Source organism: Urocitellus parryii, chromosome 6 (genome assembly GCF_045843805.1).
Source record: "Urocitellus parryii isolate mUroPar1 chromosome 6, mUroPar1.hap1, whole genome shotgun sequence".
Classification (NCBI taxonomy): Eukaryota; Metazoa; Chordata; class Mammalia; order Rodentia; family Sciuridae; genus Urocitellus; species Urocitellus parryii.
The window spans coordinates 176,714,587-176,728,142 of NC_135536.1; the positions used below are offsets into that span (position 1 = coordinate 176,714,587).

General features: G+C 37.8%; 1 protein-coding gene and 1 non-coding gene across 3 annotated transcripts in view; one reads left to right on the plus strand and one right to left on the minus strand.

Annotated features, from left to right (window-relative positions):
- The window catches only part of Pigu (phosphatidylinositol glycan anchor biosynthesis class U), an 87,854-nt gene that overhangs the window by 48,650 nt on the left and 25,648 nt on the right, over window positions 1-13,556 (minus strand). The gene's annotated exons all lie outside the window — the stretch shown is intronic.
- LOC113179015 (small Cajal body-specific RNA 21) lies at window positions 11,260-11,378 on the plus strand. The gene has a single exon (XR_003300310.1).

A 13,556-nucleotide genomic window follows, 5' to 3' on the forward strand; every position in this document is an offset into this window, starting at 1 on the left:
CCAGCTTTTAAAAACATCCTGCCCTTTCATTCCAGTGTCTGATGTCAGGCTATCCCCTCTGCTGAGCTGTCCTTCCCTATCCTCCTTCTATCAGAAACCCATCTTTCAATGGTCACTTGAAATGACCCTTCCTTTATGAGCCCAAGCAAAGGTGGTAACAATCACTACAACTGATATTTATTGCTCACTTAGTAGGTTCTAGACACTGTATTGAACCCTTTGCAACAAAAATGTGTTAGACTCCACTCAACATTGATTGCTTTATATTAATTATCATGCCATGCCATTATCTTATTTTCTAAACAAAATGAAAGGCATCTAGAGATTAATCACAAAGCTCTGTATTATTATTATTATTATTATTATTATTATTTTACATATCTAGGTCAATATTTATGCAGAAATGGCAATATGGCTTTTGCAAACACATTCAAAATCAGATTTATAGTTATGCTGACATAAAATTAAGAGGCAGAATGTGAATGTGTATGTCTGTGTTAATACATTTTGCATGTTTAAAAAAAAATTGAACCTAACACCAAGCTATGCATCCAGCCTGCATCTTGTTTGTTCTTATGTAGTTTACTTTTCTCCTGAAGTCATTCTCTTTGTTTGTGTTCATATACCAAGATTTGAATAAAGTCTTATGTGCCCTCAAAAAAAAAAAAAAAAAAAAGCCCCTCAGGAAACATCACAACATCGGTAAACCTTTACTTTTTGGTTCATTTTCTTGTAACAGCTTTTCTGAGATAGAAATCACAATTCATTGGAGATAGTGGCACACATCTGTAATCCCAATAATTTGAGAGGCTAAGGCAGAGGATCACAAGTTCAAGGTCAGCCTCAACAACTTCGTGAGACCTGTCTCAAAATAAAAAATAAAAAGGGCTGGGGATGTAGCTCCTTCTCTCACTCTGGGTTCAGACCCTGGCTCAAAACAACAACTAAGAAAGACAGAGTTAATATGTTTTCAGATAAGCCAGAAGAGGCAAGAAGGATGGTCAGGAAGGCAGAAAGTTGGAATGGCATGTGCTCGAGGTAGGGACAGGGAAGATAAAAAAGAAAAGTAAAATATGACTTCAAATATTTTAGAAAAACTGTATAATAAGAAAACACTGCTGGAGTTTGCTCTATGGCAAGCATGTGCTGAGTGCCAGGGAGACTGGTGACTCAGTCTCTGACTTCAGGGATCTCCCAGTAAACAATTACAAAACATGGGAGGAAAGTACAGGAAGCAGACCTAGCCCATCAGGGGAAGTTGACACCTGAGTTTTGAGCAGTGAGGAGGCGAGGCCTGGCACCCAAGGAAACAGCATGTGTAGGGGCAGGAGCATGAGAGAATGGTATGCTGCGGGTGGGTGAAATGGTAACTAGATCAGCATGGCTAAACAAGGAGAGCTAAGAGGAGTGATGGGAAGAGGATCCAAAAGCGGATCCTGTGGGTGCTGGTAACATTCTGCCTCTTAATCTGAATATTGGAATTCATCATTTTGTAAAAATTCATTTACCTCTACACTAATGATTTGGACATTTTCTATATAATGTTATACTTCAATAAAAAGTTGCATCCAAAAAGTCTCAGTAAACAGACAGGGGTCAGATCATGGAGAGCTTAGTTTGCACAATCATCCAAAAACATCTATCTACAGGCCCAGACAGAACTTTCGAAATAATGCCTGAGAAGGAGCCTTGAGTTTTACCCAAAAATGATACAATTTACCATTGTCTGTTACTGCAGCCCAGATGTTTTGAACAAGGCTTGGCCTTCAGCCTGACCACAGGAACATTAGGGTAAATCAGTCAAGGGGGGTATGTGCATTGGCTGTGGTATCAAGGAATGTCATTATCTACGCAATCTAGATCTTAATATGTTTTCTAACTCTCTGTATTAGGATGGGGGCCAGGACAAGCCTCAGCAAGCCCTGGGGTAACGATGTACCTCTATAGTTGGCACCTTGATCTGACCTGGATTGGTAGTACAGTTTCAGGGCAGAGCAAGAATGCAGCCAAGGAGGGCCATGGGGACTCTTCAGGACATGGACTTCAAGGAGAGTGAGAGGAGAATCAGAGACTGAGTAACACCAGTGACCCATCCTAGAGCAGGCAGTGGGACAGACTAGAATATGATCAAAAGGGCTGAGGTCCCACAGGACTATCAGAAAAGGAAGTTGCACCAGGGTCTGAGGCAAAAAGCAAGACTTCCCAAGAGTACGAGGTAATGCCAGGGGCAGGCCTAGTGTACTACATCCCTTGCCAAGTGTGCTTTTCTAACAGAACAGGATCTCTCAGGGAAGCCCACACTACTGATGATGAAGGTGTTCTGTTCCAGCCACAACTGTCAGCACTTCACATGTCTTAAGTCATTTAGTCTTTCCATTACTACAGGAATTAGGTCTTATTACTATTCTCATCTTATAGATGAGGAAACTGAAGGACAGAAATTATTTGCCCAGGGTCACAAAGCTACCGAACAACAGGAATAGGATCTGAACCCAGATTGTCTCACGCAAGAACTCACATTCCTTAACTACATCACTACACCACCCTCTGGATTTCAATCTCTGACTGAACCATAAAAATTATAATACACAGGGGCTAGAGTTGTGGCTCAGTGGTAGAGTGCTTGCCTAGCACATGTCTGGCACTGGGTTCAATCTTTAGCACCACATTAAAATAAAATAAAGATATTGTATCCATCTATAACTGAAAATATTTTTGAAAAATTACAATACACAGAACAACTATTTGTTGAATGGATTCTGCTAAGCAGAGAGGCTGAGCATTTCATGTTTCTCATGTACTCCTTCTCTCACTCTAGGAAGTAGATCTCTTTAATCAAATGGAAAGTCCTGAGGCTGCATTATCTGCACAAGACTACAGAGATGGTAATTAGAATAAGCAGACTTCGAAGTTCGGTCAATCTGACAAACCTGATCTTGGGCTGCTTGAGCCTTTTAGGACTCCACTGCAGGGTTTTCCTCTACAAGAATCCCAAATGGGGGCTGGAGATGTGGCTCAGCGGTAGCGCGCTCGCCTGGCATGCGTGCGGCCCGGGTTCGATCCTCAGCACCACATACCAACAAAGATGTTGTGTCCGCCGAGAACTAAGAATAAATATTAAAAAAATTCTCTCTCTCTCTCTCTCCTCTCTCACTCTCTCTAAAAAAAAAAAATAAATAAAATAAAAATAAAAATAAAAATAAAGCTGGCCTGCTACAGCCAACAGGACTAGACTCCTCTCATGGCCTGCAGGGTCCCCGTAAGAGCCACCCCCATCTTCCCCGGCCCTCTCTAGGCCAAGTTCCCTGCCGGTGACAAGGCCTGTCTGGTCTGGCTGGACAAAAAAAAAAAAAAAAAGAATCCCAAATGGAAGTGATAGGATCGACAAGCTTCAGGATCATCAAGATTGGGCTCTAACAAGAGAAGCTCTCCTTCTAATTTTCTTCCTGAGACCCTTTATAGATCTCAAAGAGTCTTTAGAAAGTGACAATATTACCAACTATTGCCACTACTTGCAAAGCATGCACCATCTCATTCATTTTGTGTGGGTGGATGGGTGGTACTGGTGACTGAATCATTCTTTACATTCACTCAGTTGATAGAGGCTATTTCAAGCCCCATGGTACACATAAGGAAACTGAGGACCACAACTATAAAGTGACTTGCCCAAGGTGTTATAGCCTTGGAATTAGTGGAGCTACAATTAGCTATCAGATAAGAGCAGTCTGAGTTCTTAATCACCTGTCTGCCTTCTGATAGTACATCCTGATCCTTCTGTTTTCTTAACAAGCAAGTCCTAACCCAGAACCTCTTTTGGTGGAATAAGGGAAGATGAAAGGATCTTCAGGTGGCAAACTAAGAATTTCTAGTCTGGAATATCTCATTGTTGAAAAACACCAATGGTGAACAAGCAGCAGCACCCATTAAGATCTATTTTCCTTTTTAAAGCTGAATTCCTTCTGCACAGGAATGGAGTATTTCAATTAGCTCACAGAAAGGCAGAATACTTTCTGACCAAAGCAACAGTCTTCAAAGTGAAATCCAAGCTGCTCCACTAAAACTAACATCAGCCCTTCCCACAGACCTATGTTTCCCTGCCAACACTCTGATAAGGACATCATAATACAATGGCCTAAGCTTGGCTTGGACTTCATTTCTCTGTGTGTCCCAGGTGATCCTGGGCTACTACAAAGTAAGTCAAGGAAGAGTAGGTAAAATTCAAAAGGACATAGCAAATAAGGTCATTCCCTTCTGTGTAGCACCTACTTCATGGAAGTCTAGGGACTTCCACTGTTCCTATCTTCTTATCACTCAAGTAAATTTAACTTATTTTTAATTATGTGTTCACTTAAGAAACTTTGGAATAAAATAGTAATGAAAAAGCCACTAAAAACTTACTTTACAAAGACAAGTATTGGAGCTGGGGATTGTGGCTCAGTGGTAAAGTGCTCGCCTAGCATGGAGCTACAATTAGCTACCAGATCAGTCTAACATAAGAGCAGCCTGAGTTCTTATCACCTGTCTGCCTTCTGATAGAACATCCTGATCCTTCTGTTTTCTTAACAAGCAAGTCCTAACCCAGAACCTCTTTTGATTTGATTCTCAACACCACATATAAATACATTCATTAAATAAAGGTCCATTGACAACTAAAATATATTTTTAAAAAAGACAAGTATTATCTTTTTGGGGTCTATTTTGTATTTTTATTGTCATTTTAATATAGTTGAAGTTAATTATAATATATGACTCTGTATTCTGCTTAAACTACAAATGTATTTTCACAAAATTTTTTTGGTAGTACTGGGATTGAATGCAGAGCCTCATGCATGCCAAGTAAACACTCTACCACTACACTCCAAGTCCTATTTTTTTTTTCTTTTATGATACTGGGGATTGAAACTGAGGCCCTTCACCACTGCATTATATCCTCAACCCTTTTAATTTTTGAGACAGGGTTTCATTTAGTTGTTGAGGCTGGCCTTGAACTTATTATCCTTTTTTTTTTTTTTAAAGAGAGAGTGAGAGAGGAGAGAGAGAGAGAGAATTTTTTTTTAATATTTATTTTTTAGTTCTCGGCGGACACAACATCTTTGTTGGTATGTGGTGCTGAGGATCGAACCCGGGCCGCACTTATTATCTTTCTGCCTTAGCCTCCCAAGTAGCTGAGATTATAGGTATGTGTCATTGTGTCAGCCTTTAAATTTTATTTATTAGTTTATTTTTAAGATACTAGGGATTGAACCTGGAGTATTTTACTACTGAGTTATAATACCAATCTTTTTTTTTATTTTGAGACAGAGTCTCCCTAAGTTGCTAAGTAGGCTTTGAACTTGCTATCCTTCAATCTTTTTTTTTTTTTAAAGAGAGAGTGAGAGAGGGGGAGAGAGAGTGAGAGAGGGGGAGAGAGAAAGAGAGAGAGAGAGAGGGAGGGAGGGAGAGAGAGAGAGAGAGAGAGAATTTTTAATATTTATTTATTTTTTAGTTATCACAACATCTTTCTTTGTATGTGGTGCTGAGGATCGAACCTGGGCGGCACGCATGCCAGGCGAAGCGCGCTACCGCTTGAGCCACATCCTCAGCCCCAATCTTTTTTTTTTTTTAAGTTATAGTTAGCCACAATACCTTTATTTTATTTATATATTTTTATGTAGTGCTGAGGATTGAACTCAGGGCCTCACACATACTAGGCGAGCGCTCTACCGCTGAGCTACAACCCCAGCCTTCAATCTTTTTTTTAAAATACATTTATTTTATTTGTTTATTTTTATGTGGCTCCCAGGATTGAACACAGTATCTCACGCAAGGCAAGCACTCTACCACTGAGCCACAATCTCAGCCTCTACCTTTCAATCTTTGCTTCCTGGGTCACTGGGATTACAGGCATGAACCACCAGCCTAGCTAAATTCTCTTCTGAGACAAGGTCTAAGTTGCTCAGGCTGGCCTTGAAATTGTGATTCTCCTGCCTCAACCAATTTACAATTATTTGAAAATATTCACTGAGCTGGAGAAGTGGCTTGGTGATAAAGTGTTTGGCTACCATGTGTGAGGTCCTGGGATTGATCTCTAGCACCAAAAAATTAATTAATTATATTAAATTATGTACCCATTACATGGATAAAACAACTATATTTTACTTAAACAGGAATTCCTCTATTTTGAAGTACTTTATGGTTTTTTCAATCATAAATAATTGTCGACTAATGACTTTGTACCATAAAGTTTTACACATATTTCTGGATTAATGTAGGATAGGTTCTTAAAAGTAGAAATAACAAATCAAAAGTACAAGCATTTTAAGATTACTGCCAAACTGCTTCCAAAGAGGGTTATACAAATTTATCAGTCAATGTACTAAGTGGGAGAATGCCTATTTGATAGAACCTTTGCCAGTTGATAGAATTATCTTCTAAAATCTCTGCCAATTTCAAAGGTCAAAAATAAAATTTTGGGGCTGGGATTGTGGCTTAGCGCTCGTCTAGCACGTGTGAGGCCCTGGGTTCGATCCTCAGCACCACATGAAAATAAATAAAAATAAAGGTATTAAAAAATAATTACAGTATATCATTTAAAAAAAATAAATAAAATTTTTTTAGAGTCACCTGTAGGTGAGGGGCATGGTTCAGGCTGAGCTTGATTAGCATGTGTGAGGCTCTGGGTTTAATCCTCAGCACCACAAGAAAAAAAAAAAAAGTCATATATATTTCAATTTGCTTTTCTCTATTACTTTTCTATGAAGTTGAAAATTTTTTCAGGATTTTTTTTAGTTATTTTTATATTCCTTCTCTTGTGAATCTTCCCAATTGCTTTCTTTTTAATATAGTGAACTAACTATTCCTCTATTAATTTTATTAAATATCTAGTGAGGAAGCATAAATGTGAAATACAGAAATCTGATTTGTAGAATTTGTAAATGAACTAGTTTTACTATATATACTGTTAGTAGGAATTATTAATAAACTCAAAAGGCCAGAGTGGTTCAGAGTTCCAGCTAAAATAGAACTCTTCAAATATTTTAACGGATTAGGAACGTTGTTTGTGATAGTCTCTATTTATAGTAGCCAACAATGGAAAACAAATGTTCAGCAAAAGGAAAGAGCTGGGACTCTAGGACAAATGTGCATGAGAAATGGAGCCACCGTCTCAGGTAGAAGTAAGGCACAGTAAGGAGACTATTACTTTTCATTTGATATATTTAATTTCTTTTATTTTACTAAGTACTTGAACTACTTATTTTGGAAAAAAAAAACCTAAATTTAAAGAAAATGAAAATACATGTCATCCAATGTCAAACATTATTCATACAAAATAAATGTTAAAAAGTAAAACAAAACTGTATGTACAATATTATATAAAAATGTCTATGAATTCATTCAACCAAAATCTAGAGTCACATAATAAATTTTTTTTTAAAAAATTGTTCTTTGCGGGGGCTGGGATTGTGGCTCAGGGGTAGAGGGCTTGACTAGCACATCCAAGACCCTGGGTTCAAACTTCAGCAACACATAAAAATAAACAACTACTTCTAAAAAATAAATTTTTAAATTTAAAAAAATTGCTCTATGGAATGAAAAACAATGTGACTTTTAAAGAGATTCATATGAACTTATTTATATATTTTCCCCTCAAAAATAAAGCTTTTCTATCAAGTCAAAAGGCAATTAAAAAAAAAATACAACTTTTTTTAAATGGCACTCTTCACACTTTTGTGTACGACTCCTATTATGTGTACTCTCAGAGGGCATATCTTCAGTTTATTTTTTTTTAATTATTTTTAATATCTTTTATTTTATTTATTAATGTTTTATGTGGTGCTGAGGATCGAACCCAGGGCCTCACACATGCTAGGCAAGCACTCTACCACTAAACCACAACCCCAGCCCCGCTTCAGTTTATTTTTGCACTCAGTTCTATTCAAGTGACATTCATGATGGGTGCAGTAGTGCATGCCTGTAATCCTAGCAGATCAGGAGGCTGAGGCAGTAGGATCACAAGTTCAAAGCCAGCCTCAGCAACTGAGTGAGTCCCTAAGCAACTCAGCGAGACCCTGTCTCAAAATTTAAAAATAAAAAGAGCTGGGGATGTGGCTCAGTAGTTAAGCACCCCTAGGCTCAACCCCTGGTACCAAAAAAAAAAAAAAAATTAGAAGTGATATTTCCAAGGGGATGGGGCTGTGGCTCAGCAGTAGCACACTTGGCTGACATGTGTGAGGCACTGGGTTTGATTCTCAACTCCGCATATAAATAAATAAAATAAAGATCTATCAACAACTAAAAAAAAAAATGTTGAAAATGAAATAAAAAAAAAAAAGAAGTGACATTTCCAATGCCAGTTATGATGGCACATACCCCCTACCAGCTACTCTGGATGCTGAGGCAGGAGATTAAGGACAGCCTGGGCAACACAGTGAGATCTCTGCCTTTGAAAAAGGTGTGTGGGGGGGAAAGAAACTGGGGATGTAGTTCAGTTGGTAGAGTGCTTACCTAGCATGCACAAGGCCTTGGGTTCAACCCCAGCAACAATTTCCCCCACCAAAACAAACAAAAATCTAAAAATGACATTTCCAAAGGTAAATCCTCAGTACCTTCTGCCACACTGTGGCATATATTCCTATTTTTTAAAAATACTCTTTTTAGGTGAAGATGGACACAATACCTTTATTTTATTGATTTATTTTTATGTGGTGCTGAGGATAGAACCCAGTGCCTCACATATACTAAGCAAGCACTCTACCACTGAGCCACAACCCCAGCCTTATATTCTTATTTTAACAGTGCCAAGCACCTTGATGAACAGTGTGTCTGACCTGACACTCTGGAGATGGGGAATACTCTGATAGCCAAGCAATTTCACTACTTCAGAGTTGTTTCTGAAATAATGACCATAACCTTAAGAATAAGATAATTCATGTAATGTAATATCCAATCATTTTAAGTAACCTGTTAAGTTACACTAAAGGACCTATAGAAAGACCACCCATAACCAATCCAGGAGAAATAATGTCTTATGAAGACCTAAGTCATTCTTAAGTAACATATCTAAGTAAAAGGATCTATGTACAACTTTGACTCTATTTCCTGACTTGGCAAACTAATTAGCAACAGTGAACAGAAATAAGAACTTCTACAATCTTCTTATAGGAGTACAAATTTAAGGATGAATTCCAAAAATCCTAAAGAAAGTACACATTTAGTAGCAAAATAATTCTATTTCTAGACTTTATTGTAAGAAATTAACTGAGAGTAGACATTAAAATTATTGTATGTTAGAAAGTTAATTGTAGTATTATGTAAATAGCTGAAAACTAGAAAATCATCAAAGTATTTCATGAATGAAATTGATTAAAGAATTTCTATACATTTATCCACTGCAATGGAATAGCATGCAGACATTAAAATGACAGACTAGATATTTATTGATCATATATGGCAGACTATATTACTGGCCCCAATTCTCCGCCTCCCTCCCATGTACATTGTAGGCCTTTCTGCTATGGACAAGATAGAAATCTTCCCTGGACTCGGCTTATGTTTTGGTAAATCGGATATTAGCGCATGTGATACAACCAGAAACAAAAAGCACATGCCTGATTGGGCTTGCTCATTATTGTACCTCTGCCATCACTGCAAGAAGAACATGCTTAAGTTAGACCCCTGGTCCAGGAAGATGACAGAGATATGGAGCAGAGCCCAGTCTAGATTAGACAACAGCCAGTGACTGATGCATGAATGGGCTCCAATGACACTGGCCAATTGACTAGCAACATCCAACCTAGATCAGCTGATCCACAGCTGATTTACAGGTATGAGTTAAGTAAATGCTTGTTGCTGTTTTAAGCCTTTGGTTTTTGGAGTGGTTTATTAAATAGAATTTTTGTGGCATAAGCTAACTGATAAAAAATTTATAAGTCTGGAAGAAAATGGGGTGGGGGGAGACAGAATTCTGGAAATATATCCCAAATTATGATAATGGAGGGACTTCCATTTAAAATGGTAGATTGATCACCTCTCTCCCCACCAAAACCTCACTGAATGACAATAAAGGAATAAAACTAGCATTAAACCACAATGAACAGAAGAGATTATACCAAAAACATTTTAATACAGCAGTAGAAAATATAAAGCAGAGGAAAGAGAGAAAAAGAACTTAGCAATATGGAAGAAACTGCAGCACATTAAAATAAGGCCAACTTACTCCACATAATTTTTTTAATCTTTATTTATTTGTTTGCCTGTTTATTTATTTATTTATTTTTATGTGGTGTTAGAGATCGAACCCAGGGCCTCACACGTGCGAGGCAAGTGCTCTACCACTGAGATGCAACCTCAGTCCCACCCCACTTAATTTCTAAGACATTCAGCACTTGAATGTATCAGGTATTATGAAAGGTGGGAAAAAAGTACACAGATGGAAATCAAGGCTGGGGAATGTAGCTCAGAGTGTGTGCTTAGCAGGATCAAGGCTGTGGGTTCAATCTGCAACACCAAAAATAAAACAAAAGGAAAAAAGGGGGGGGGAAATTATGCTTAATGTTTGGGCACTGAGTAGTAAAAATGATAGGTCTCATACTAAGGTGTGCAGCCAGGTGAATACTCTCACATATCTCACCACTCTTCATATTCCACCTGCCACAGTTACAGAGAAATTTAAAAAGTGAAGGTCTATGGAATACTACGCACAGTACAGTAAAGGACTGAGAAGTATGAGCTGAAAAAAAAAGCAAGATTACATGAAAGTGTACAGACTCAAATCAATAACCCTCCTTGTTTCTGCTCTCTTAGGTTCAGCAGCCAGTCACATGTACCTTCTACATTACCCCAACCCCAACTCTGCTACCCTCAGGCAGGAAACTTGAGGAATTCTCTGAAAAAATGGATAGTTTCAGAGAAAATAAAAATCATTGACAACAACTTTAAAGGATGCCTCCAACAATAAAACAACAAAGTCAACCCACTACCTGACTCCATACAGTGAGAACGATCTAACAATCCCTGCCCAAGCACAGTCTCTAGTCAAAAGGTCACTACTTCACTCTTAAATATAAGCAGCCAAATCCCTGGGCATAAGAGAAAATCCTCCCATGAGAAAGAAAGAAAAAATATTCTCAAAAACTTAAAAAATACACTCAGATAATATATAATACTCAGAGAGATAAGAAGATATTATAATGATAAAGTAAATATAGGATGTTTCAAAGAAACAACTAGAGACCAAGAAAAACTTAAAAGTGTAATAAATAACATTAAAATTCAACAGAAGGGCTCAGCCTACTCCATTTCCCCTCAGCTGAGCCTAGAGTAGAGGGGCCAGGCACCCACCCTCATGGAAGAGATATCTGAGGAAGTAGCCTTGCCTGTGCTGGCCTAGCCTCACATTTACTTAGCCATGATAACCTGGCAGGAGGAGCTGGTGGAAAGGATGAATAACTGACTAATGGGGAAAAAATAATAATTCAACAGAAGAACCAGGCACAGTGGTGCACGCCTGTAATCCCAGCAGCTCGGGAGGCTGAGGCAGGAGGATTGCAAGTTCAAAGCCAGCCTCAGCAAAAGCGAGGCACTAAACAACTCAGTGAGACCTTGTCTCTAAATAAAATACAAAATAGGGCTAGAGATGTGACTTAGTGGTCGAGTGCCCCTGAGTCAATTCCCAGTACCCACCCCCCAAAAATAAAAATTCAACAAAAGAGTTGAAAGATAAAAACAAGAGAATATCCCAGAAAAAAGAATGTGGAAAAAATAAATAAATTATGAATATTTGATCAAGCAACAAAGTCCAACATCCCACAGATGTTCAAAACAAAAAAGACAGAGAAAACAGAGTGGGAAGAATTTTAAAATAGCACAGGAAGTGAACGTGTACAGAAAGTGTACAGCTGGGGATATAGCTCATTTGGTAAAGTGCTTGCCTCACATGCACAAAGCCCTGGGTTCAATTCAAGGCACTACTAAAAAAAAAAAAAAAAAAGCACAGGAAGACTTTATAGAACTAAAAAACACTAGTTTCCATACTGAAAGGGCCAACCAAATACGCAGGCATAATGAAAGAAAATACAGCATCTTCTTGGGGCTGGGGATGTGGCTCAAGCAGTAGTGCTCTTGCCTGGCATGTGTGTGGCCCGGGTTCAATCCTCAGCACCACATACAAAGAAAGATGTTGTGTCTGCTGAAAACTAAAAAAATAAATAAAAATTAAAAAAAAAAAAGATACAGCATCTTGAAATTTCAAAACACCATAGTTAAAAGAATATTCTAAATCTTTCAGAAAGAAAAATTGGACCATATGTAATACCATCAAAATGCCCAATAGCAATCAAGATTCTAGAAGATAGTAAAGCAATGTCTTCAAAATTCTAAAGGAAGGGATGGGGTGTAATAGTGATACAGCACTTGCCTAGCATGTGTGAAGCCCTAGGTTAGATCCCTAGTACTAGATAGGGGTTAAAGAAAAGAAAAAAGAAATTAAAGTAAACTTAAAAATTAAATTCTGAAGAAAAAGTTATTCCAGTCTAACAACATTCTTATCCTACCCAACTATTAATTTGGTGCTAAACTAGAAAAAATATATTTTTCAGATACAGAATGACTCCAAACATCTGTCTCATACACATTTTCTTAGACTACTATTACTGGATGCAAGTTAGCAAAACAGAGAAACAAAACAATAAAGGAAGGAGTGAACCCAGAAAAGAAGGATATAACACAGAATTATGAAGGGAAATTCCAGTATGAAAGCTTTGTACCCAAACTAGAGAATAACCAGGCCAGACTGGGAGGATATGTGAGAGAGGTCTCCAGAAAAATAATGACAGACAGCTTGATGTATTTAAGTGTTCTAAAAAAACACTGCTAGGTACTTGACAGATTTAGAAGGAAAAAAACAATGATTGGTTAAAAAAAAAAAAAAAAGCAAGAAACTGAACAAGAACTAAAAGACAATCATTAATCCTAGGTTAAAATAAAAGGTTGTATAACAAGGAGAAAGTAATCATAGCTGCTACTTTGCCCAAAAGTGAAAAAAAAAAACATAGATATATAGTATCATAAAACACCAGTTACTAATTACAGATTTTTTTTTGTGTGTGTGTGTGTGTGTGTGTGTTCACACGTGCACTGGGGATCAAACCCAGGGCCTTGTGCATGCTAAGCAGGCACTCAACCACTGAACTACACCTCTAACAACTGGCTACTCATTTAATCAAAACTGTGATATAACTATAGTTGGAAAATCAGGCAAAAGAGAAGTAGGGATTTTGGTACAATAGAACTAATTATTTCCTATAACAGGAATGCAATAATGTCTAAAATTTATAATACATGAAATAGCAATATAAGTCTTCATTCAGAAATATGAAAGTAAATATTATCAGAAAGCAGTTGCTTCAACAAGATGCGGGTGGGGGATGAGAGGAGAATGACGGAATACTACTATTTTCATTATACACCTTTTTTTTTTTTTTGGTGCTGGAGATCAAACCTAGGGCCTTTGTGCATGCAAGGCAAGCACTCTACCAACTGAGCTATACCCCTAGCCCACAACTTTTTAATTTTTTTTT